The following is a 25,099-nucleotide window of genomic DNA, read 5'->3' on the forward strand; positions in this document are numbered from 1 at the left end:
CAAAAATCATCTGAAGAAACATCTTTGCTTGTTCCTGAATATAATCATTTTCTACAAATGAACAAAACACACAAACAGTCTGAAATGCAGTGGAGGTTGGAAACAATGCAGATCAACAATGTTCTGAATGGACCTGATGGGAGTTCCCACTTTAAACACATACACTTTTAACAAATGCATGGAAAAAGATGAGATACGAACTCCGAAACTGTTTGTGCAGCTTTTAAACCCCATCAGATCCCAGAACTCACACATTTTGTACTGACTGGGCAGACTGAAGTCAGCAGTTTTTTTCAGCAGAAATGTCTGATGAGAAAGAATACCAGACAGGAGTGCATGTAGCCTATCTGAAACGTGTTCCTCAGCAACTGCAGCACCTCATGGGAGTCCCAGTCCTCAGCGCAGAAAGAGAAAAAGCTATGATTCTAAATCATATTTATGTATTATTAGTCTAGAGAATGCTAATTTGATTCTTTCCCCGGTTGCTTGTTTTTCATGCATACTGTTAATCATATTGGAATAACCCTTAAGGTTTAAAATATTGATAGAGAAACATGTTCTACTGAACTCTGATCCTTCTCAACACAAAAAGATATGTCAGTACAATGACAAGGAGCTGCAGTAATATTCAGAAATGTCTTTTTCCATGTGACACATGAAAATGCTATTAAGCAAATGCATCTTTATGAAATCATATTATCTAGGAATTTATCAAAAAGAAACCATCTACAAAGCAAAAGAACACAGAGAAGAACCAAAAGTCTAACCTTAAAAAGCAGATACCAGCTGTGAGAAGCGATGGTAAATAGATAAAAACTAATAAAGTGAGCAGCAGGTGGATGAAAGCTCAGGTAGTTTACAGCTACCAGCTTAAATCTGTCTCCAGAGGATCTTTGAAACAGAAGCAACAGAGATAGAACTGTCTTCATCTTCCTTTCCTCTGCAATGTCAGAATGAACTTGATGGCCCTGACAATTTGTGACACTGAGACTGGTTGAGGGGTCCTTAGGCCATCAGCTGAGCAGGGAGGTACGCAGTGTGTAGTAATCTTCCTCACAATAAGGAATTTATTTTCTTTCATTAAAAACAACAACAACCTCTGCAGTGAGCGTAAATCATGATACCCTGAACACAATAGCTCATTTGCACATCAGCATCAGTTTGTTGCTGAGAGGGAGGTATTTACGCTGTTGTTTGTGTGCCGTATTTAGCATGAAGATAATGTAATCCTGCTGATGAGTCCTGGAAATGGGACTCTCTCTACAGCCTCGGCAGAGATTTTCACAAACAGAATCGTAAAGTTGCCATCCTAAATTTGCAGTTAGAAAAGGCATGAGAAAACCTGAGTTCCAAAAGGCTGAGAACACAACAGCCTGCAGAAATGCTTGCAGATATTAAGTCTGCAGAGTCATCCCACTTCTTCCTCATCAGATCTTAAGCACATTTTATGTATTTGTGTTTTCCCTCAGCAAGTCACGCATATACCCTTTGCTGCATCTAATCTTAACTTACTTTGACTAAAGTAGCATTTTATCTAAAACTTTGATCTAAAAATCCTCATACAGTTACTACAGCAGCAATAAATAAAGAACAAAGGCCCATCAGAAAAGCCAAGAACTCTTTAAAGTATAAGCATAAATCTTTATCAAATGAGAATCAGATAAGAATAATTTCAAACTGAAGACAGAATGCAACCTTTTGTTGCTTAAGGTCTTGAAGAAAGTCAGTGGTAGTAACGGTGACAGAATGTACGCAATGTCTTTGCTGTCATCAGAGAACAGTGTCCTCCCAGATTCTTCATACAGTCCCCATTTTTTAACATGAGATGATGCAATAAATCCTACCCTACTGAAAAGGAAAAAAATATATATCCAATGAGCTTCTTCCCTTATAGTGGGATAAATCAGACAAAAAGTGACCAGGTTTGAAGCATTCAGAAGGCAAACACTATTTTTCTAATTTGAGCCCTTTTCTTAGGTTGAGTGTCTCAACCAGCTGGGCTCACTGTTTTGCAGCAATCACAGAGGAACATTCTGCTTTCATTTAATATGACATTTCCTCTGTGTATGAGTTATTAGTGTGAAGCTGCAGCCCACAGCAAAAATAGAAGCTCAGCTTCCACTAAGCGCTTTCTTCCAGCTAAGCTGTAGAAGCAGTTTACAGCCTTTTAGCTACAAGGTGATCTGAGTTTGACTAAAGAAGGATAATGCAAGAGTAGGAAATCCAATTGTTGTAGACTGGGTGACATTACTTGAATATTTGCTTCCCAGTACATCTCAAAAATATACTAAGCATTTGCACAGTTCCATCAAAACTAAAAGAAAGCAGTGGTAAAAACAGGAACTAAAACCGCAGTCAGTTTTTAATTAGAATTGCAGCTTCTACTTGGATGCTTTGCTGAAGTTGATACAGATAACATAAAATGACATTAAGTAGAATCAAATATCCTCAGGAAAAAAAAAAAAAAAAAAAAAAAAAAAAAAAACACCACCAACAACAAAAAGTTTGTATTTAAAAAAATAAAGGAAAAAATATTGCTTTTGAAAGTATTTGTTTCAGGAAGCCCTGAAATCAATTGCGTGAAAAGAACTTCAGTAAAAACAAGCTAATAAAGTTGCTGTGATATATTAACTTGTAGGAGCGGGAAGGAAGTATTTTTATCATATTCTGAAACATTATTAGTAAGCTGTACAGACAGAAAGGGAAAGAACTGTTGTTTGCAGAAAATAAATCAGAAAGGGACAGAGTGCCAGAAAAACAGGCATTTATTTGTTTGGTAAGGTTAGAAAACTTTGCTGAATAGGCCCTTCAAACCATTTGAAGATGTTGGGAGATGTAATCAGAGCTGACCTCCCATTGACAGTTTAGTGGTCAGGTGCTACAACAAACTGGCACTCCTCCCATCATGAAACAAAATCCATGGGCCTCCTGGGGATGGGTGTCTTGCTGGTAGCTGAAGTGTCATCCAAGGATACATGGGACTGATTACCCATGGCCCAGCCTCTGCCTTGACTTGCATGGGATGCTAAAGGTAGCTGAGAGCTTCAGACAGTGCTATCAAGTCCCTTAGGACTGACGCACTCAAATTGTTGTGTGCTGTTTCCCTACCCATTCACCAAGTTACAGACTTCAAACAGATCTTTGCTGTGTCCAGTCACTGCCTGGTGAGCCCTTAAGAAGAAACACCACCACATTCACCCCCCCTTTTCAATTTTAAGGATGCTCTGCTGCTAAACAAAGTCTGTTTTTTGTAAGATGTTCTTTGAGGTCTTTATGTCTACATTCTTCCAACATTTTCAACTCATTTGTTGATAAAGTGGCATTGTGAAAAATAATTGTCCCCTTCTTTTTTTCATATTCTGGTTGGAAAACAGGACTTCTAAATTCACTTTTCTGATCTCTCTGTCATGGATATTGAAATATATTTAAATGGCTTACAAGCATCTTTTCAGCTCACAATCTGTTTCCACAGTATGCTGTTTTGAAATTCTCCATGTAACATATTTCCATCTTTATTTTTGCACCAGTGTTGCCAAATTTCCAGATTTTACAGTACCTAAAAAATGTTCTGTTCATCCCTTTAGCTGTTAACCCACATGGGTGCTTCTCGTTTCTATAACAAAAAAAAAAAAAAAAAAAAAAAAAAAAAAAAAAAGATGGATCTAAACAATTTTTTTTTTTTACTTCCTTCAGACCCATATTTTCAGTTTCCATCTTTAGTTTTACTGCTTTGGACTTTTCTCACTGATCTTCATAATGTATTAGGAGAAGACAACCTTCCAACTTTTCTATCTTTTTATTCTGGGAAAGACAGGAAGGATCATGAGAATTAAAATCAAATTGATGTCATGATGTCATTATCTAAATAATCTAAGTTCATATTACAAATTAATTAACTATTATTACCATCATCTATAGAGAAGAGTATAGTGACTTTTTATTATTAAGATTTTATACCTTCTTTTTAATGTAATTTCCACAAATCACATATATTTAGTATTTCCTCTATAACTTCATGTGCTTTACATGCACCATTCTTTCTAAGGGAATCTTTATGCTCCAAGAGAACCTCTTCTTTCCTTTGTAGCATCATAGCTCCAGTTGAGAAAAGAGACACTGAAAAGATGACTAAAGAGAGAGCAGTACAATGTGGATTCCCCCCTACAATTTGTTTAGCAGAAGTTTGTGTAACACAGTTTTCTTCAAGTCCAGAATGGCCTCATCTATTCAAAGAAGATATCTTTCAATTTCAGTGACACCACAGCGTTCATCCTTTTGAATTTAAATCTGTGGTTTCTAGAAGCTTGGATCATCACATGAAGTTTGACAGGTTTTAGGAAATTTTAGTTACAATAGACAGGAGAATTGAAACCGTTTTATCTCAGGTGAAAAATGAGGAAGTTTAAATCATGGGTTTTGAAAGTGCCACATGGGGAAATCTTCTGATATACTCAATTTGACATCTCAATAAAAGAGAACACGGCATTGCAGTTTAAAATGAAACACACGAAAGAAGGTCAACACTGGTAACTTTCAATTAGACTTGTGCTTCAGAAAGGTTGAGGTGAAGGACCTCAAGGCCTCCCATATCAGCTTTTGATGCTGAACCAAGTGTCCATAGTGAAGCTTGATCTTAGAAAATAAATAACTGGACATTGTGTTGTAACTTATGAGTTACAAAAGTGACAGCACAGATTAAAAAGTAATAAGGAGTCTTATTCACTACTGATTTTATTTTATTTTATTTTATTTTATTAATTATTTGTTTATTTTGCCTTTTAGGCTATATTCAGAGCTGGTACAAATCAATTTATCCCACTGATGTCTGTTTTCCATCAGAAGAGGGATGGCCAACAGGGGCTGGTAAATGATTTTCCCTCTCTAGTCTGCCCTCATGAAGCCTCATCTGGAGTACTGTGTCCAGGTCTGGATCCCCCAGTATGAGAAAGGCAGGAGGTGTTCAAGGCCAGGTTGCATGGGGCCTTGGGCTGCCTGGTCTGGTGTTAGATATGGAGGTTGATGACCCTGCCTGTGGCAGGAGGGTTAGAGCTTCATAGTCCCTGAGGTCCCTTCCAATCTGGACCATTCTATGATTCCGTGATTCCGTGATTCCATGTGCTATCAGTACAGTTATGCCATCTTTATATTACTGAAAGACCCATGCTGAGTGATGATTTACATTCATTAAGAGAGGATCCAAAATATTTATTTTAATTAAAGTAAATGGAATAACAGCTTCTTTCTTTCTAACAGCATCAGAGTGAAAACTTTTCTTTGTTCTAGTTTCAGTGAAAAAGACTCTCTGTCTTCACTGATTGGTGGAGCATGGATTCTTTTTCTGGTTACTGCCTAAATTAGTAATCAGTCACAACATTCATTTGAAGATACTCTTTCCACAGATGTTAAGAATCAGAAGATTTACCATGGGAAGATATGAGGTCTGTAATAGCTTCCTTAGAAGTGCTAAGCACAGCAAATACTCTGAAACAGAGGATGCTGAGCCACCACCGAGTTTCCTCATTTCTCATTTTCCATGATTATACAGCTTTACTCATCCCTATCTGCAAATAGAATATACGCAGATTTGTTCAAAGTCTGGCTTCATGTTTCATTATATAATGGGAATCTGTGAATATAATCCCAGAGAATAGTTAAACATTTACTCCTTGGAAAAATAAAGTGGGGAAAAAATGCATAAACAGATACTGTCAAAATTTACGAACATTTCTCTAACATCCAATTATTGAAGCACAGCAGTTGGATTTCTTTCGCACGCACACACATATGCATCCCACAAATACTCAAAAACTCCACAGACTTTGAGATCTATTTCTTGATTAATACAACTTATAAAAACTTCATTGTGATTATTTTTTTTATCAAGCACTATGATACTGGAAATCAAAAGAAGAAATGACTGCTTTTCAAATTAAAAGTTACACAGGACCTAGCTAATGGATTGGTGAAGCGTTGGCAGAAATAAAAAACTATTTTTGAAGCCTTATGAAAACATGTAGGAGAAACAAATTAGGAAATTTTAAATAGGAGGTATTTCTTGACTTGAGGAGAACATATGTCTATAAAAAGAATGATTATGAAACAGTGTTTTAATGATGGACATACTCTTAGTAAAAAAACGATATTTCCATTGGCTGGTTAGTTTTATGTGTTTTGTTTTGCTGATTTTTTTTTCCATTGAATAATATTTGAATGAAAAATTATATATTCATCAAAAAGTTGGTGTAGATAACATTGCTTTTCTTATGGGAATCTTAAAACCCCAGGGTAAAAATTAAATTTTTGGGGAAAAAAATGATATGCTTTTGAACTATAGGAGTTTTAAAAGCAAAAAATTGGTTCTGGTGTTTCAACAATAAAAGTCTTTGTTTTCTGCTAACAAGAAGTCTTTGTTTTCAGTACAGTTTCCCATGGGGAAAGCTGAGTTTAGGAAAGGGCATCTCTGACAGTGGCATTTCATATTCTAGTTCAACATAGATAGTCATAAGCATTTGTGGTAATCAGAGCTATCACCATCATGACATGACACTCATGACTTACAATAAGATGCTCTATAACAAGGTCTGGAAGAAGCTTGATCTAATAGACATTTTTCATCTGTTAATGACAAATTAGGGGCACTTCTGAATTATTCATCTACAATCCCTGCATATGTTTAAGTCAAAGCTACTTTGATGTCGTGCAAGTTTCAAACTTATTACAAGAGAGCTTTTTGCTTTTGTCTTTAACTAATGTTCAAGAAACGAAGTGATAAAACTGCTGAAATCAAGAAATGTCTGCATTCCATGACTGCAACAGTGGCAAAGCTGCAAGTATACCAGACTCAGAGCTGTCAGTGATTTACCAGACTTCATTAAAGAAGCTAAGAAAGTGAAAAAAGAAAAAAAAAAAAAAAAAAAGAAATAAAAAACATAGCAGTGTTTCACTGTTGTTTGTTTACTCTGCTGACTTGCAGGCCACTACATTATGTATAGATGCTCCAATGAAAATACATGACTTTCAGTAAAGTAGAGGTTGCTTTTTACTGTATCCATTCACACTGATGTATACAGAAAATATAATGGATTTAAGGAGAGATAAATGCCCACTGCATAAAACAAACTGATTGTAATGAGAGTAAATATATTTTATATTGATGACTTCATTGGCACTGGAACATTGTATTTAAAAAACCATTAAACGTACCTTCATATTGGGATTAAAAATAAGCTTTGTTAGAGCAGCTCAGCAGAAGGATTCAATACATCCTCTGATTCTGTAGATCTTCAGTCTTGTCCTCCTCTTTTAAATGTCCGATCTGTGTAGCCATTCATACCAACTCAGCTAGAGGGGGGATGCTGAGTCCCCTGATCCATAAACATCTTAGGATACTTTCTCCATTAATGCAGAACTCAAATAGATGTTCTCTGAGTGGCACTGGACGTAGTCTTTATATTCTATTTACTAGATATATTGTGAAGAAGAGTTCTGAGGACATACATTGGAGCACATGATGTTCAGAGCAAATATAAGTAAGATTATTTTCCCTACAAGGACATTCAAGAAGCAGAAGATGTTAGCAAGATAAGTTACGTAGTGTCCAGCCTTGGAGACTTTAAAAGTCTGACTGGATAAAACACAGAGTAAGCTTTTCAGATCTCATCGCTAACCCTGATGTGAACAGGCGGTTGAACTAGTGAACTCCCGAGTTCCCTTCCTGCAGGAATTCTCCTTTGATTCTGTGGTATTTATCTGATATTAGCTCTATACCAAACTGGATCTCCTCATGGCATCTTAGGTCATTCAGGGTGAATGTAGAGCTCCTTCATCTATTTGTACGTAAAAGTGTCCAGTATTTAATGCCATGCCTTGGAGTACCTAGTGTGCATCTCCTTAAGGGACACAACCTGTTTGAGATTTCAGACTTACTAGCTAAACAGCAATGCAACACAAAAACTGGATTAAACTCTTTTTCCTGCTCAGTTCATTTTGAAGCACGTATCCTCTTATTCAGTAATCAGTGGATGTTTAATGATGAGCTAACAAAGAAAATAAAACTTATGGAAATAAACCCTAATTTCTCCTGATGACTGCCAGTTTTGTGTTTTTCTTTTGTTCTTTACATTGCTTATTTTACCCTGTGTGCGCTAAATTCTGATTGACTGCCAAGAGCTGGAAGAGAGAAGATTCATCAAATCTGCCTTCTTCTTCAGTGCAGTGTTCAGAGACAGCTGCAGACACTATGCTGCCTTATTGCACCTGATGTCTCAGTACCTGACAAGGAGAGGGCAGAATGTAGGAGAGGTACACTGCAGAAAGATGATGCAGCAGGGGTATGTGTGTGAATATAGTGCTGTATCTTCTCCAGGGAGTTCATTGTCAGCCCCTCTGTCTGTGATGGCTCTGGGGCATGAAGGCTCCCTGGGATGCAGGGCAGGAGCTAGCAGCAAAGCACTGCCGCAGTCCCTTGGAGCACGTTCAGTAAATCTGCATGCTTGCAAAGCCAGAAGAACTTGAAAGAAGATACTAGGATCTAAGAGGCAAAATCAGTTTAGCAAGATTAAAATATGATTAGGCATTTATACAAATAAGAATATGCCTTATAATTACACTAACTAGGCTAAAAATTATAGGGCCAACAGCCTTTATTTCAGACATAAGATGATCACCATCTGGGGACAGACAGAGATTGCATCTCATGGTATAATATTACACAATCAGGTACATTATGTGGATATTTTACCTTCCTATGAAACATCTGGCATAAGTCCTTGTCAGAGACAGGATGCCAGAGTAGATGGACCATTAATCTGTTCTGGTGCATAATTTTTCTGCTACTTTATCTTACAGTCTAAAATGACTGCCTGAGATTATCTTTGAAACTGTGGGGAAGAGGAGAGATGTTATTTCTAACTGAAGAACTCGCTATCTCTTACCACCTGTTGTTTGTACATAAGATGATAGAGTTCCAATCACAAGATTAATGCCCAATTTAGTCTGAGAAAATATCAGCAAATCTGTACAATTCTCTTATTTTAAACGCTTTCATGATCTTCAGAACTATTTTACAGTGCCAAGATCAATTTCAAAAATAAACCATAAGACTTAAAAAAAAAAAAAAAAACTTCAAAAAGCTGCATCTGTCATTTGCTTATGCAAAACTTTCCTTGCAGATTTATGGATAACTTTGGTTATGTAATTACCATCAAATACATGGTAGTTCTGCTTGTATGGATTTCTACTCTATGTGGCAAATATTTGCAACTGATACGCTGAATAAAAGTGCAGAGCTATAAACCTGGGCTCCACCCTAACCTTCTTCAGTAAAATAACTTGCTTTATACTAATTGCTTTTTTCCTTCTTTTTTTTTTTTTTTCTTCCATATCTGAAATAACTCTAAAATATTTCTCATAGAAAATTTAGTCAAGATTCTATTTTTTTTAGTAGAAAACATTATATAACAAGGATCCCACTCTGTTATATCAACAGTACATTAGTTGTCAGGTTTTAGCTGTAGCCATAACTGATTACTGCTGTTGGCTACTTAGCTATGCCTGCACTTTGCCTCCCAAGAATTTTCAGCCATGTCTCCAGCTGAAATCACATGCGATATGCATGAGAGATTTTAGTAAGAAATACAAGGGCTGTTGGAAACACAGCTTTTATCCTACAAGCTTTTTGTTTTGCTTTGACAATAAAAACCCTATTTTCTCATCTCCATTTAAAGACGAGCACTGAATTGGTGACTGAATTGGTGGATGCCCCACACCTGGTGACATTCAGGGTCAGGCTGGACCAAGCTCTGAGCACTCAGTCCTGTAGGTCTCTCTGTTCACTGCAGGGCTGTTGGACTAGATGGCCTATAATGGTCCTTTCCTGCTAAAACAATTTTATGAGTATATGATTCCATGAATTTCTCTGATACCCACAGTTTCATGTTTCTCCTGGCTTTGTCCACCGCTTCATAACTCATGTGCTTCATAACGAGCTGTATTTAGGCAGAGAATGATAGGACCATTCTTAATCAGAAAAGTATTTAATTATGTGTTTAGGACATCAGCATGAAGTCAACAAAACTTGATAAGATGTTAAGACTAATCAAGTGTTCAAATGATACCTTCATATGGTCAAAGTCATGAACAGTGTTACTGCCTTACCAAGCTGGGTTTAGAAAATTAGCAGAAAAACAGAAAACTAATCTAGCACTGCACCTCCAACATAAATAATATCCATTTTCTACCTTGTCAGTGGAAAAATTAAATATATTTAAAGACACTTCCAATGTTTTAGAAGTTTGGACTGAGCAGGGGCAAAAGATAGACCACTTGCACATATATCTCCTACTGTAGAGACCGGATTATTTAGGCTAGAGTTACACATGGGACTGCCACAGCCCAAAATGCACAGATAATTCAATTAACCTACATGCAGGACATTAGGAAAAGAGTTCAAGAGAGCAATCACAGCATCATTATTGTGGTTTAACCCTGCCAAGCAGCTCAGCACTGCACAGATGCTCACTCTTCCCAGTCGAGATAGGAAGAGAACAAGAGAATCAGAAATGTTAAAAGTGATAGAACACCTGGTTGAGATAAAGACAGTTTCCTAGATAAAGCAAATGCTGTGTTTGCAAGCAATGGATAACAAAGAATCCATTCGTTACTTCCCATTGGCAGGCGCACACGCTGTTCAACCAAATCCAAGAAAGCAGAGCTGCACTGTAGTCATATGTGGTCATTTCTTAAGAAGACAAATGCTATTACTCCAAACATCTCCCCTTTCTCCTTCTTCAGCTTAGCATTTATAGTTCAGCATGATGCCATATGATATGGGATATCCTTTGGCCAGTTTAGATCAGCTGTCTCGGTTATACTCTCTTTCAGTTCCCTGTGCACAACTTGCTCATTGTTCACAGAACAATGAGAAAATGCCCCAGGGGTCTGTGCTGGGTCTGGTCTTGTTCTACATTTTCATCAGTGACCTTGACGAGGGCACAGTGGCCAGCCTCAGCAAGTTTGCTGATGATATGAAGTTGAGAGGATTGGCTGACACACCTGAAGGCTGTGCTGCCATTCAGTGAGACCTGGACAGGCTGGAGAGCTGGGCAGTAAGAAGCCAAATGAGGCTTAACAAAAGCAAGTGTAGAGTCTTGCACCTAGGGAGGAATAATTGCATGCACCAGTACAGGTTGGGGGATGAATGGAACAGGCTGTCCAGGGAGGTTGTGGAGTCCCCTCTACAGATTTTCAAGACCTGCTTGGATGTCTACCTGTGCAACCTGGTATAAGGAACGTGCTTTGGCAGACGGGCTGGACTCAATGATCTCTGGAGGTCTCTTCCAACCCCTATGATTCTGTGATTCTGTGAAGCTGAAAAGTCCTTGTCTCTGTGCAGCACTGCTCAGCAACAATTAATATGTCAGTGCTTTATCAACACTGTTTTCCCAAAAAATCTAAAACATGGCATCATACAAGCCTCTATGAAGAAAATTAACTCTATCCCAGGCAAAACAATGTCAATAATCTTCCACACACTGCAGCTCCATTCCTGGGCTGCTTCTGTGGGAGTATCCATAGGCTGTGCTTCCTTCAGCCCTCATCCTCTGCTGTTCTCTGGGCATAATTGAACTCTTTCCTGCATGCAAAAATAATCACACTCATTGACATTCACTGACATTTGCTGAACCTTTCTGGAGACCAAACAGTAGATGTGAGCGCAATGAGGCAGTGGGTGATGTGTTTCAGTCATGGTTACAGTAACAGTGGGTAACAACCACTGGTGCAGACTTTTACAAGGGTGACATGCCGGCTTCTTTCATCACTGGGCAAAAAATGCAAAGCTAACGATGGTGACTATGTTGAAAAATAACATTTGGTAGCAGAGAATCTACGCCATTTAATAGTGTTAATGTGCTCTTTGTAGATGTTGCAGTTTCCATGGAAATAAATAAGAGACATTACTTTCAGAGAAACCTAAATAGTTTAAAATCCACTCCAAATATTTCATTTTGGTGGTGGTGGTTTATTAAAAACTTCAGGAAAGTACATTTCTTTTCCAGAAAACAAACAAACAAACAAATAAATAAATAAAATTGTTTTGAATGGATTTTCTAAGGATTAGATGTGAATTATTTCATCACTGCTTTTCCTGTTGTTAGTTTTATGGGCAGATCAAAAAATCAGCTGGAGTGTTCTTCAGGAAAAGTTCTCTAAATCAGCTTTAAGGGAAACTGAATAAAACACTGAATGGAAGCTCTGCCATTCCTCTTGAGGGATGAGAAATGTTTTCAATCTCACTTCTGATTATGCTCAGTGAAGAACTCAGACACATGATTTTTTTACATTAAAAGCCACATTTTTTCATTTGATTTATCAGCAAGTTCAAATAAGACTGCTTCTTTCTGGCTACTGATAGAACAATGTGCAAAATTATGGCAAAACCCTCATGCTTAATGTTCAGAAAAGGGAAAATAGTTTAACCAAAATGTAAAAATTGGCAAAAAAAAATGCTTAAAGGTACATATTCTGAAGTGGCATACAGTATTGAAGACAAGAGAACTGCTGGCTTCTATTAACTGAGCACAGAATTCAAGACAAATATGTTACCTAAAAATGTAACAAAATCATACTAAATAGTTAATTTTGAGTTTTAACAATCCAGACGCCCATGTAAGTTCTCTATATCAAGTGAATTTGTATGTTTTCTAGCATATATTTATTTTCCAGACCCATAAAAATTAATGGATTCAGATGTATTCAAAATATTACATTTATTCATGTATAAATACATATATGTATGTATTCAGAAATATAAAGTATGAATTTTGTTGACATCCCTGCATTACTTCTATGTTGGAATCCCTTTTTCTTCCATTTGTTTTCTGACTTTTATGTATGATGTTTGCAGAGAGCACTTTTCACTGCAAGATCAGTTATAATGCTATTGACGGCCTTCAGATAATGCAACAACAAAACTCTACAATGCCTTTTTAAAGCATACGTTTTTAAACTCATATTTATTTATTTGCCATTTAGCTGGAGAGATCATTAAAAGTAAAAAATTATAGCCCTTACTATGCCTGAGAAGGCTGAATATCTTCTGATTTCACCAAGCACATTATACATTCTGGAGCTGAAGCCCTGTACATTTAGTATCAGCAAGTTTATCCAAGTGCTTAACTAAAGACTTCAGATTTTGCCTTTTACATAATGATTAGAAGATGCCCTGCTTTCTGCTGAGATCTTGGAACTGCATCCTGCAAAAGTTAGGTGGCCTTGCAGTCATTCATGCATTTGGGGAATTAGACAAGAATCTAGACATTTTATCTATCACCCTTCTCATGTCCACCCCTATTCCTAGCCCAGCACCTGCATCTGGGCAGCCAAAAGTCCATCTGTCTCATTCTGGAGAAGCTGAGGAGTCTAAAGGTCACTGTCACCAAAACCTTGCTGTCCAGCCAGACTGCTGGATGACCTGGGGTCATGCAAAGGGACCAGTGGGAACCCTGGCAGTCATTGTAAGGTCTTGGAAAGTTTAATGGCAGAAAACAGCTGAAGCTGTTGTCTAATTTAATGGCAGCTAATGAACAGCTATCCATCAGTGACTTTCTGCCAATATCAACTTTGATTCAAACAAATGAACTAGTGTGGGAAGAGTCTATGCCTCATTGCCAGATGTACAGGCTTAAGCCATCACTCTTTCAAGGTCAGCAGTCCTTACTCTGATCTCTGGCAAGTATAATTAGCATCAGCTCTACTGAAGCCCGGAGAACATTGCTATAGAAGTGGAATGAAAAAGGAAGTGTGCTGGTACATGCTTTTTCTATTTGCCAACCTGAACCACTAGGCAATACAGCTACTCAAACAGTCAGAAGCTCGCATGCTCCTGGTAATTTAACTTGCAGGGCTGTCCTTTGCAATGCTTTGTGCCTTAGAGACAGCCAGCATACCAGAAGAATTTGTGTCAGCTTGAGCAATAGCATATTCATCACCAAAGCAGGGGAAGAAGAGTTCATTGCCAGGTGTACTTGCTCAAAGGCACACACTCCCTGCTGTGTTTGACTTAGGAGAATATTCACTAATAAATATACTGTGGTTTCCTACCTACCTAGAAAGCCAAGTGTGTCTGCTGCACGGGTGAATGGCATGTGTATGTGCACTAAAAGAGATTCTAAACTTTCCAGTTCTCAGAAGAAGCAATAAACTTCTTTCATTACCTTTCCCATTAGGGACTGATGATAGCAAAATGTATATTCTTTCTTGCAACACAGTGTCAGAGAGCCCTCCATACTACTTAAATAGCATTTGAGTAACTCCTTCTAAGTGGAAAAAAATTAAGTGTTTCTTAGTCAAAAAGAAGCAGGCAAATATGGCAGTTTCTTACAGAACAGTTCTACTTGCTGAATATAGCTGGAGTCATCTGCTTACTTCAGTAACTAAAATTTTTTTATTGCTTTTTGTTTCTGTTATCCTGCTGTTCCAATGCAGTTAGGAGAGATGACTCTGATTCCCGCTCCATTTTGTGCAACATAAACAGAATTTATGCTGCAATTACAAAGTCAGATTCTGCCTGCAGTTATACCTCATAACTCCCAAGAAGAAAACAAGTAGAGTACAGCTGAAGACGGAATTCTTACTGCCAGCAGCAAATAAGACCCAATGAGAACTCAGCCTGACTTCCAGGCACAAGGTTGAGTTTACATGGATAGCCCTGCTTGAACGCAGTGGTGGATGCTTTACAATGAGAAACAAGTGCAGGTATGTAGGTAGGTAAGAGTTACATGCAACTTTGCAAGGTAGGAATTTACTGCAGAAGAGAAGGGTCCAAATACTTTAAAGAGTATTTTCCAAGAAGTACATATGTGTTTCCCACTGATAAATGGGAGCCTTACTGATACATGTATTGTTCATTCTGAAAATATAACCTATATTTTCCTACTAGGAATGCCAGCTATTTTAGTTTAACTGAGAGAAAGGTATCACTTAGTGCTTGTGAACACAAAGAAAATGACCAGAATATCTACTGTGAAATAAGTTGTCCTAAAATATTCTTGTGAACTTGAAGGCATTTTTTGTTCTCTGGCCATCACTGGATTTCCATCATGAACCAGAGTCAGCTCCTTCTCTGCCTGCTTCAGCAAGTCACTTTCAAGCTAATTACAGTAGTTATAAAGAGAGTAAAACTTTCATTTACTATTAGAAATTCTCATATGTCCTTTCCTTAGATATCTAAGATTAGCAATGTTAGTCTTCCCAGACAGCTAACATGGGGAAAAAGCATTCATGTCAGTTCAATGCTGGTACAGCACTCCCTGAAGAAAGACTTTTCTGTAGAGATCAGTCTATCTTAAGTGACTTGGCACGGTCTGAATTACAAGTGATGAAACTGAGTTAGAGCATTCATACAAGCAGGTGTTCTGATAGCGTTTGTTTCACAATAACTGGCATCCCTCCAAGACAAAGTTGTTGTCTGCAGGTATAGTTTAACACTTGTCCACACTTTTGCACTGGTGGACACACATACCTTCCTTCCCCCTCTTCTTGGGAGCCAACATTGGTAGCCATGAGACCCTGCAACTGACAGCAGAGGAGCGGATCTGGCTGAAGGGTAACCCTTTATGAAAAAGAAGCTGATTTTAATTGGATTCAGACCCTGAGCTGGCACAAAGAAGGAGATGAGGATGATGATTCTGTCATATTTGGAAGGTACGACAGTCTTTCTGTGTATAAGTCAGACTTGGATTAGTTCAAGGTAGTAGTGAAACTGCCTCCAGAATCTCTGAAAGTGTGCCAGGCCAAAAAGACAAGATTTTGAGACTGCTCCATATGCCATTTGAAATTCTTATTGACTTCTTTACACATAATTCTTCCACTTCAATATATATATATATATATATACAATTATGATGTTTTGGTTTGGTTTGGTTGATATAAAAATTTTGGGAACAAGGCATTGTGCAAAGGGGTGAACAAGAACAACAAAAGCCTGAGATAGCTCTTGCCCAGAAAGCTCTAGCCTAGTGAAGCAACAAAAAGCAGCAGAAGAAATAGTAAGTTCCAAAAGGATAGATCTGATAAGCAGACTCTTTGTGTCTGCCATGCATACAAGCTGACTGCCTTGGCTGCAAGTACCTCCAGGGTGGTATAGCCCATGGCTGCCAACTTCCCTAGTATGCTACTACATGTGGTGAACTGCCTGAGCCGCCTCACTGAAATCTACAGCATCAGAGATCCTCTGTGACCAGTAATGTGGTGCTTTGATAATTTGGTATGCATGAGTATAGAAAATAGTGGGAACAAAAATCCTGCTAATAGGGTCCATGTGGATCCAGCAAGATCTCTGGACCAGAAATTAGAACTTTGGTGAATGACCAGCAGGTCTGATACTGTGATTGAGCCAGCAGATCAGCACAAGCACCTGTGCCCTTGCAAGGTGACACCAGTGAAGTCCAGGTCACCGCATATAAATCCTTTGAGGACAAGCACTGAGCTAGACAAGGGTTATATTTTGTCCATCTTTGTGAAACAATTTTAGGACATTTAAAATCAGAAGGAAATTGAAATAATTAAGTTAAGGTGGAAAATCAGTTCCATTAGTCACTTTATAAAAACTTTTATAGTTATCTCTTCCTGAGGTCCTCTGTGGTCTTTCAGTAGTTCATTTCTTTTGGACTGACCTGGTACCAACCAGACATCTCACAGCTCAGCATGAAAGTTTGAGAAGGTTTTAAAAAAATTGAAAGAATAGAGTGATTTCTTCATAATACCAAAATATGTATCAGAGTTTGTCCAAAAGATTATTTCTGTGATTTCTCCCAGAGCGTATTAGTTTGGAATGCTATTATTGGAATGTTGTGGTTTTTTTGTGGTTTTTTTTTTTTTTTTTTTTTGCATGCATACTGTGTGTGTCCCCATTTCCCTTTAAGTCCTCATGATGAACCCAGAATCTCTGCATCCCTACAGAGCGTGATGTCTCTAACCTTCTTGTTTGAGCCCCCTCCAGCCTCAGTCTCTTCTATACAAGGCCTCCTTCAGTCTTCCTTCAATCTCCCTAAGCTTTCTCTAGTCTCTTCTTACCTCTTTTTCTCACTTATTCCTACAGCACTACAGTTAATAAGGAATTCACACTATAATGGTGACAGCCAGAACCCATCCCAAGAACAAGGTGGATGTCCAGGCAACTGTATAGACACTGGTCTTCATTTCCTCTCTCCCCTCATGAAGCCATGTTCAATAGTAACTGTTAGTACTCCACATTTTTAACAGCTTTGTCCCATCAGATTTTCTCCTATGGACTTTCTGGAGCACTGGACATGATGCAAGGTGCCACTTAAAAAAACACAGGTATAATGTTTGCTCTCTGGTGGAAGCTCTGGCTGCATATCAGATTCGGTGTCAGTGTTGCAACACAGCCTTTGGTGACAGTTTCAAACCCACAGATTAACAAACAAGTCTGCCTGGGAAAAGCAGCCATGTAATTGGTGAGGTCCTGTATTTTGACTGTTTGGCAGTGTCAGTGCACATGGAGCACCTATTGTATTTGTCATTGCCCCCTGCAGATAGCACTGAAACATTACTTTAAATTGACAGAACATGAGAGTGAACATGAAATCAACACTAGATGTACTCAGAAATCACTGAACTCCTTACAGTATCATATTAGGATGGGACGATGTATTTTTTTCTTTTCCTTTAGCTTTATTTTTTTTAAGTGACATGCCCTCATCATTATCCCAAGCTAAAATTGCTTAGAGAAGTTTGTGCATACAAAGGACTCACATATTTTTACAAGTCCAAATCTGAAACCATCTATACAAGTCTTCTACTTCTGAGCTACACGTATGGACCGATTTATCTTGTACTAAAATAATCATCATATATCCCTCACAACACTCTAAAGGAGTCAAAAAGGACAGGATTCCTGTCTTTTTTGAACTGGGGAGCCCAGAACTGGACACAGTATTCTAAATGTGGCCTCACCAGGGTGGAGTAGAGGGGGAGGATCACCTCCTTTGACCTGCTGGTCATGCTCTTTTCAGTGCACCCCAGGATACCTCTGGCATTCTTAGTCACCAAGAGCACACTGCTGACTTATGGTCAACTTCCTGTCCATCCAGGTCCTTCTCCCCATAGCTCAAAATAACTATTTTCCCCTTTAGGAAACTAAGATACAAAATTATCTATGTGACAAAATTGTTCAGCATCGAGTCAATTTTGAATGTCAAACTGGACATTCTCTCACAGGGTTGCTTTTTCAGAAAACTTGATTACTTCAACAAAATCAACTTCTACAAGGCGTCTCCACTTATTCAGAAGTTGAGGCATCTAAAATCACCAAGCTTAGTGAAAAACACTTCTGTTCCTCTGTTCCTCGAAAAACAACAACAAAAAACAGATATTTTTTTTCAGGATATAAAACTTATAACCATTATATCTTTAGGGAAAGCAATTTGGCCCTGTATTTCTAAACACATTTTACATTGGCTTGAAACACTTTATATCACACTGTGCAAAGGAAGGCTATTTCCGAAATGGCTTTTTGCACACGTACTCTGATTGTATTTTGCTTTCTTTGATCATTTTGTTGCTATGCTATTGATTTTTGTATTAAAAGAGAGACACAATTCCTAACAAAATAGATGTTTAAAAGTACAGAAATCTTTCCTCCTTTATAATTAGTTCCTCCTTTTCAGACTCCATTTAATGAAATCTCAAGGGCCAACTGGTGCAATCCTTATTCAGTCAAAATTCCCATTAATCCATATATGTTGCCATAATAATCTGTTATGAAAATAGCAGCCATATCAGGTTATACTTTTCTAACATCATTATGTGGAAGAGGAAAGAGAATAGGAAGAACTGAATGAAAAATAAGCTTTTATTGTAAGCCAAAACCATCCATAATTAGTTGTATCTAGGAAACAATTATGATTACCAAAATTAAATTGATTAATTTTAATTAATGTCTCTATTTTATCCAGGTGACATTTGGACTGGATTTGGATTTGGACTGTTTGTTTTTTTCCATGTGACTGTGTGTCCTCCTCCTCCCATCCTCAGCAATTCCTGTTGTTTTACTTGACAGCTTGGCCTTCAGTGATCCCAAACTCATTCATCAGAAAAGTCTAATGAAAGTGTTGAACTCTCTCTTTTTGATAGACAGTGGTACAAATTATGGGTCTGGGAAAGATCAGCCACCTCTGACTTTCCCTTCTCCACTGTCGTATGAAAGTGTGTACCACTTACACAGTGACAGAGAAACTTTATTTTGAGTCCCCAACAAAATGAATCCTGATAGAAAATAACACAAAATATGGCTATTCCATCTATAAAGAGTTGTTCAGCACAACCTTCCAGAGATCTTCTAAGTCCACTTCAGCATTGCTTGTTATATCAGAATGAAGATTATCAAATAAGCAATCAGTGGGATGTCACAGACCATCAGAATTTATAGCATTACATCTCTTCCAAACAGAAGGGTTTCCGAGGAAGAAGCAGCAGCCTGTGTAAATCCAGCAACACAGCTATATATCTGCACAGGAAGGCCAGAGTATGAGCAAGAAGCAGCAGTGTTAGAGGCAGTGAACAGATTCCAGCTAATGCTATGTTTAGGAACATTGTTCAGCGGCCATGGTAGTGATGAGTCAAAGACTGGACTACAGGGTCTTAGTGGCCTTTTCCAATCTTAATGATTCTATAATTGTATGATTGGGAAAAAAAAAAAAAAAAAAAAAAAAAAGAAATGAAAGAAAGAAATGAAAGAAAGAAAGAAAGAAAGAAAGAAAGAAAGAAAGAAAGAAAGAAAGAAAGAAAGAAAGAAAGAAAGAAAGAAAGAAAGAAAGAAAGAAAGAAAGAAAGAAAGAAAGAAAGAAAGAAAGAAAGAAAGAAAGAAAGAAAGAAAGGAAGGAAGGAAGGAAGAAAGAAAAAAAAAAAAAAAAAAAAAGTAATTATTAAACCGCATGTCTCTTTTTTCCCCCAAGGAGAAAACTTTCAGCATAACTCAATAGACCAATTTCTTCATTTTTTGTAGCTGTAAATATGTGCTATAGCTCACATGATGGTGAACTGAAACTAGTTAGACTGGAAGCCTGTGGTGCATCAGAAGAGATGAAGTCAAACTAGAGACAACCTACAACAGAGACAGGGAGCACAAGATAGCACAGTAGTTATATTATCATTTGATTATTTTACTTAAACTGTTTCTTTCAGTATTAAAAGTTATGTCAAGAAAAAAAAAATCTATGAAAAATTAAAAAAAAAAGCACAAATTGAATTCACATTAAATTGCTTGTGATATGTGTTCATTTCACAACATAGATTAGATTTCTGAGTGTCAGTTATTCATATGACTGTCTCATATATTAACACTAACAAATCTAGTGGCAATGCTTCAGCCTGCTTAGTGTTGCAATGTTAATACTTAAAATAATTTAAAAATAATGTTTAAGAAATAAAAACTGAGCTGAAGATGGTATTCTAGCAAGGAAACAGTTCTAGAAGATGGATATGTGAACCAGATATAAAATATAATTATTTTCACTTTTCTCTGAAAATAAAACTGTAAAAAAGGGCAGAGTATAATCATTATATTAGAGGGAAGAGAGAGATATGGTAAAAAACTGTTATAGACGGTTCATCTTTATAGAGAACTTTCATTGACTTGAAAATCTATCAGATTGTAACAGTAATAGAAACGAGACAAAGAGCAGCAAAGACCTCTTGTTGTCATCTTCACATACAGACACACACACACACACACACACAAAATTATTATAAATAGATACTTAACTAAACTAATTTAATGAGATAACATTAGTAGAAACCAAAGGAAGAACATATTAATGAGTGCTAAGGTAAATCATGTATGTGAATCAGCAGGAATGGATGAAATTCACCCTGAACTACTTAAGAATATGGCCAATGTAATTTCTCAGTCTCCAGTGATTATCTCTAAAAACGTAAGAAAAGTGGGGATGCTCCCAGAGGACTGCCAAATAGCCATCACTATACCTACCTGAAGAAACAAGAGCGGAGGGAGAAGATACATGGAATTATGGGTGAGTTGACCTAACACTGATTTGCACAATAATATTGCATTAAAATTAATATATTTATAAACTCTGAGTGTGTGCAAAGTAGATAGCATTCATTTAACTAGAAAAAAATCAGGTACAATTAATCTCATTTAATTTCCCAGAGAAATTCAGACAACAGGAAATGTGACACATCTGGATTTTAGTACGTTTTTTGGCATTGTAAGAGCAACTAAGAAAATAAGGTCTTAGTAAAATAAGCACACATTAAATTGAAAGCTATACTCAGTGAGCACCAGTTCAGTAACAAGCTGACAAGAAAAGATATCTGATGAGTCCTCAGGTAACTGAGTCTGATTGGTGTTATTATTTGCATTATTGGTATTTTCACTAACAGCTTGAAAGAATGTGAACACCAGTAGAAGAACTGTAGCAAACTGGCAGAGACAGGAAAGACAAGGTTAGTTTTGAAAAGTATCTTGATACATAAAAGCTGCCCAAAATGCAATATGACAAAGACTTAAGCAGCATTAGCAGGAATCTCTAATGTAAAAGTGAGGAGACAATTATTGGTTTTGGGCGACACAAGAGATAAACCATTGTATTCAGCTGGGCTCTACACATAAAGAAATGAAACAAAACAAAACAAAACAAATAATAATAATAATAATAAAAACTTGGAAAGATTCATAAAAGTTTAATAAGAACACTGTGGGTTACAAACCAGTGGCACTGATTAAAAAGTTAAAGGACATGGAATGTAGTCCAGAAACAAGGCTTTGCAACCTTTAAAGACATAAATGCCTTGTACAAGGAATTGTAACAGGTTAGTTCTGCTTCACTGACAAACCAGCTCACCCTTCTGGCAATAAATTTTTGACTACAAACTTTTTTTCTTTTTACTAATTCACTTGTTTATGACTTTGGGATGGTGTACCTGCAAACCTAGCGGGCATAAAAGGATACCTGGGAGGGATACCAGAAAGTTGTCTTCATTGCCTTCTTCATCTTCTTCATCTTCTTGGTGGTCATCATTACTGTTTGCTGGTTCATGACTATGACCTCTGGACAAGCATGCACAACCTTCCCACCTCCAGCACTGAGTTCCAATACTGGAACTCTTTGAAACAGGCCTTTGAAATAGACTGGTGATTAAGCCTTTTCCTGTCCATTTTCTACCTCTCATTCTTTGTTTTCTCAGTTTTCTCTTTTTGCTCTTTTTCTCTTGTAAAAATGTTAAGTAATTGCAAGTTCTATTTCATCTTCTTAAAAGCTGTATCTCTTATATAGTTAAGTCGTGAAGTTGTTAAGTATTTGTGAGACTTGTTTTGGTTCCTTAAGGTCATATAGTTTAACCACACTGTTCAACATGGATTCTAAGAATTAGTGAGCCAATACGTCGGGGATAATTGAGTGCTAATATTTCTGGAATAACTGTAGTATACAGATTCTCATTAAAAGTGATGATTATGTGTGGATCAATGTGTATCATTTTACCTCAGTCTAATCTGAAGTATTCATAAATCTGATCATTTCCTTACCAGCAGGACAGGACAGCATGGAAGTCAAAAATTAATTAATCCTGCTGTAGGACTGTGTACAAATCACTTCTATGATGCAAATTGGGTTAGATTTGAGGAAACAACTAACTAGACATAGGAAAATAGTGAGTTCTAGAAGGTGGAAAGACTTAGAAAACAAGCAAGGTAGATTACATACTGCAGATGCTTTATCTAGCCTTGGTACAAAAAGAAGGAGGTGAAGTAAATCCCATTAAACCTTGTTTAACAAGATCGTCAAACAAATGTTATTCTGTGAGTCTACTATTTGAAAACTGAAATAGCAGGTAAGGCTCACATCCTAAACACCCTTCACTTTCACTCAAAAAGAAGAGAAAGCACAACTGGAAAATGTTCTGTTACATTTATATTAATACAGTAAAACAAAAGGAAGCATTTGCAGTTCTATTCCCCATGTTTCCCTTTCAGCTCATTGAAAGCTCATGAGCTTCCATGGCACAGTTTTTCCAAGGGCTCCATGGCAGTGTTCTTCTCCTTGTGCTGTTGTTCTCAAGTTGTCATTCTTAAAGCGGTGCATCTACAAAACATATTACTCTTGTTGTATCAAGTGTCTCATGTAGAGTGACACATGATGCTCAACTCTTTCTTTTCTCACTTTCTTATTTTTCAGATTTTATTTTATGTTAGGGCATTAGTCGATTTGAAAGTGCAAGCAATTCCCTATAAATACGTATAGTTCTAGAGGAAAAGCACGATGAAAATTCACCATGTTGTCTTCATCATAATCGCTGTCAGAATTGATGTCTGTCATCAGTCTCGGACCCCCTAATAAAATTTTAGGTATGTAAGCCTGCCTCAGTATCCATTGTCCAAAATTTTATTTGCTTGAGGGTAAGCAGAACTGCCAGCTGAGATGCAGAAATCATGAATAGAAGCCAGGCTTTTTTTCTTGCAGAGCAAGCTAGAGAGTTCGGAGCACTAGACAACATCAACAATATTACAAAAGGGAAATGCCAAGTGCTGCACCTGGGATTGACCACTGCTGGATGCATGCACTGAGTGAGCAAAAAGTGGCTACAGAGAAACTCAGAAGCTCCTCTGGTGAGAGATAGATAATATGGTAAATTGCATTGTGGAGTGCATTAAGCACAACATAACCACGCAGTGAGAAGAGGTGACTCCCTCCATTTCTAATATAGGTGTGGCCTCACCTTGAATACTGTATGCAGTTCTATGTATAATAGAAAGCTCACTACCTAAAATCCAAACATTGATGTTCTTTTTGGTGACCCTTAGGTAGATATGGATATGTATGTAGGTATGTATATACCTACTAGGGAAAGGAACAGGTAGAGCAAACAGAAAAGCAAGCAAACTTCAGCAAGTTTCAGGCTTTGCTTATAGCTGCATTTCTGTGTACAGCAGCATTACAAAATCTGACACATTCCTGACTGTCAAAATCTGTTTAAAATACAAGAGAAAAAGACAGAGAGCAAAGCAGATAAAAGGTATTTTGTGAGTGAGAAGGAAAGCAGGACTGAAGGAATCACATCTCAAATGTACTGAGACTGCACCTTGCATATTGGGTTCTGTTTTGGGCCCCTCACTACAAGAAGGATATGGAGTTGTTCAAGTATGTGCGGGGAAAAGCTGTTGAAAGAAAAGGTAAAAATATATATGAGGAATGGCTGAGGGAACTGAGGTTGTTTAGTTTGCGGAAGATGAGGCTAAGGGGATCTTTTATAACTTTCTGGAAGAAAGTTGCAGTGAGGTACGTCTTGGTCTCTTCTCTCAGATACCAAGTTATAGCGTGCTAGGAAATGGCCTCAGGAGAGATTTAGATGAGATATTAGGAAGAATTTCTTCATTAAGAGATTGTTCAGCCATTAGAATGGACTATCCAGGTCACTGGTGGAGCCCCATTCTTGCTGGTATCTAAGAAATGTGTGGGCGTGGCATTAAGGGACATGATATAGTGATGAGACTCAGTAGGTCAGGTTGATGTTTGGACTTGGCAATTGCAAGGGTCTTTTTAAACCTAAATGATTTTATGATTCTGTGAACAGAGGATCCCATGCTCAGTATGATGGAGAAGACATTGACGGGTACCTTTCTTGTCTTCAGTGTGATCAAGATAACAAAAACCTGGTCCATCCCTGTAGCTTGATGTTAATGTAAGTAGTAGACACAAAGATAAACACTGCCCCCTTCAGTAAAAACCCCATGATATCAGCGTTGTAGTACAAATGTTGAAGGGGAATGATTGGAAAGGAAAATAAATAAATAAATAAATAAATAAATAAATAAATAAATAAATAAATAAATAAATAAAAGCCTGGTCTTTCATTATACTGATCACAACTCAGATCTTATTTCTATTGCGACAATATCTGGTCATGATTTGCTGTCCTGTGCTTTACTTACTGAGCAGATGTGATCTTATAATATTTTTTTCATCAAAAGAATAAAGCTTTATAGTACTTTTTTTTTTTTTTTTCTTTTTTGTATTTTTTTTATGAGAAGGTACAGGATGGACTGAGTTATACTTCC

This window comes from Excalfactoria chinensis, chromosome 1, assembly GCF_039878825.1.
Source record: "Excalfactoria chinensis isolate bCotChi1 chromosome 1, bCotChi1.hap2, whole genome shotgun sequence".
NCBI lineage: Eukaryota > Metazoa > Chordata > Aves > Galliformes > Phasianidae > Excalfactoria > Excalfactoria chinensis.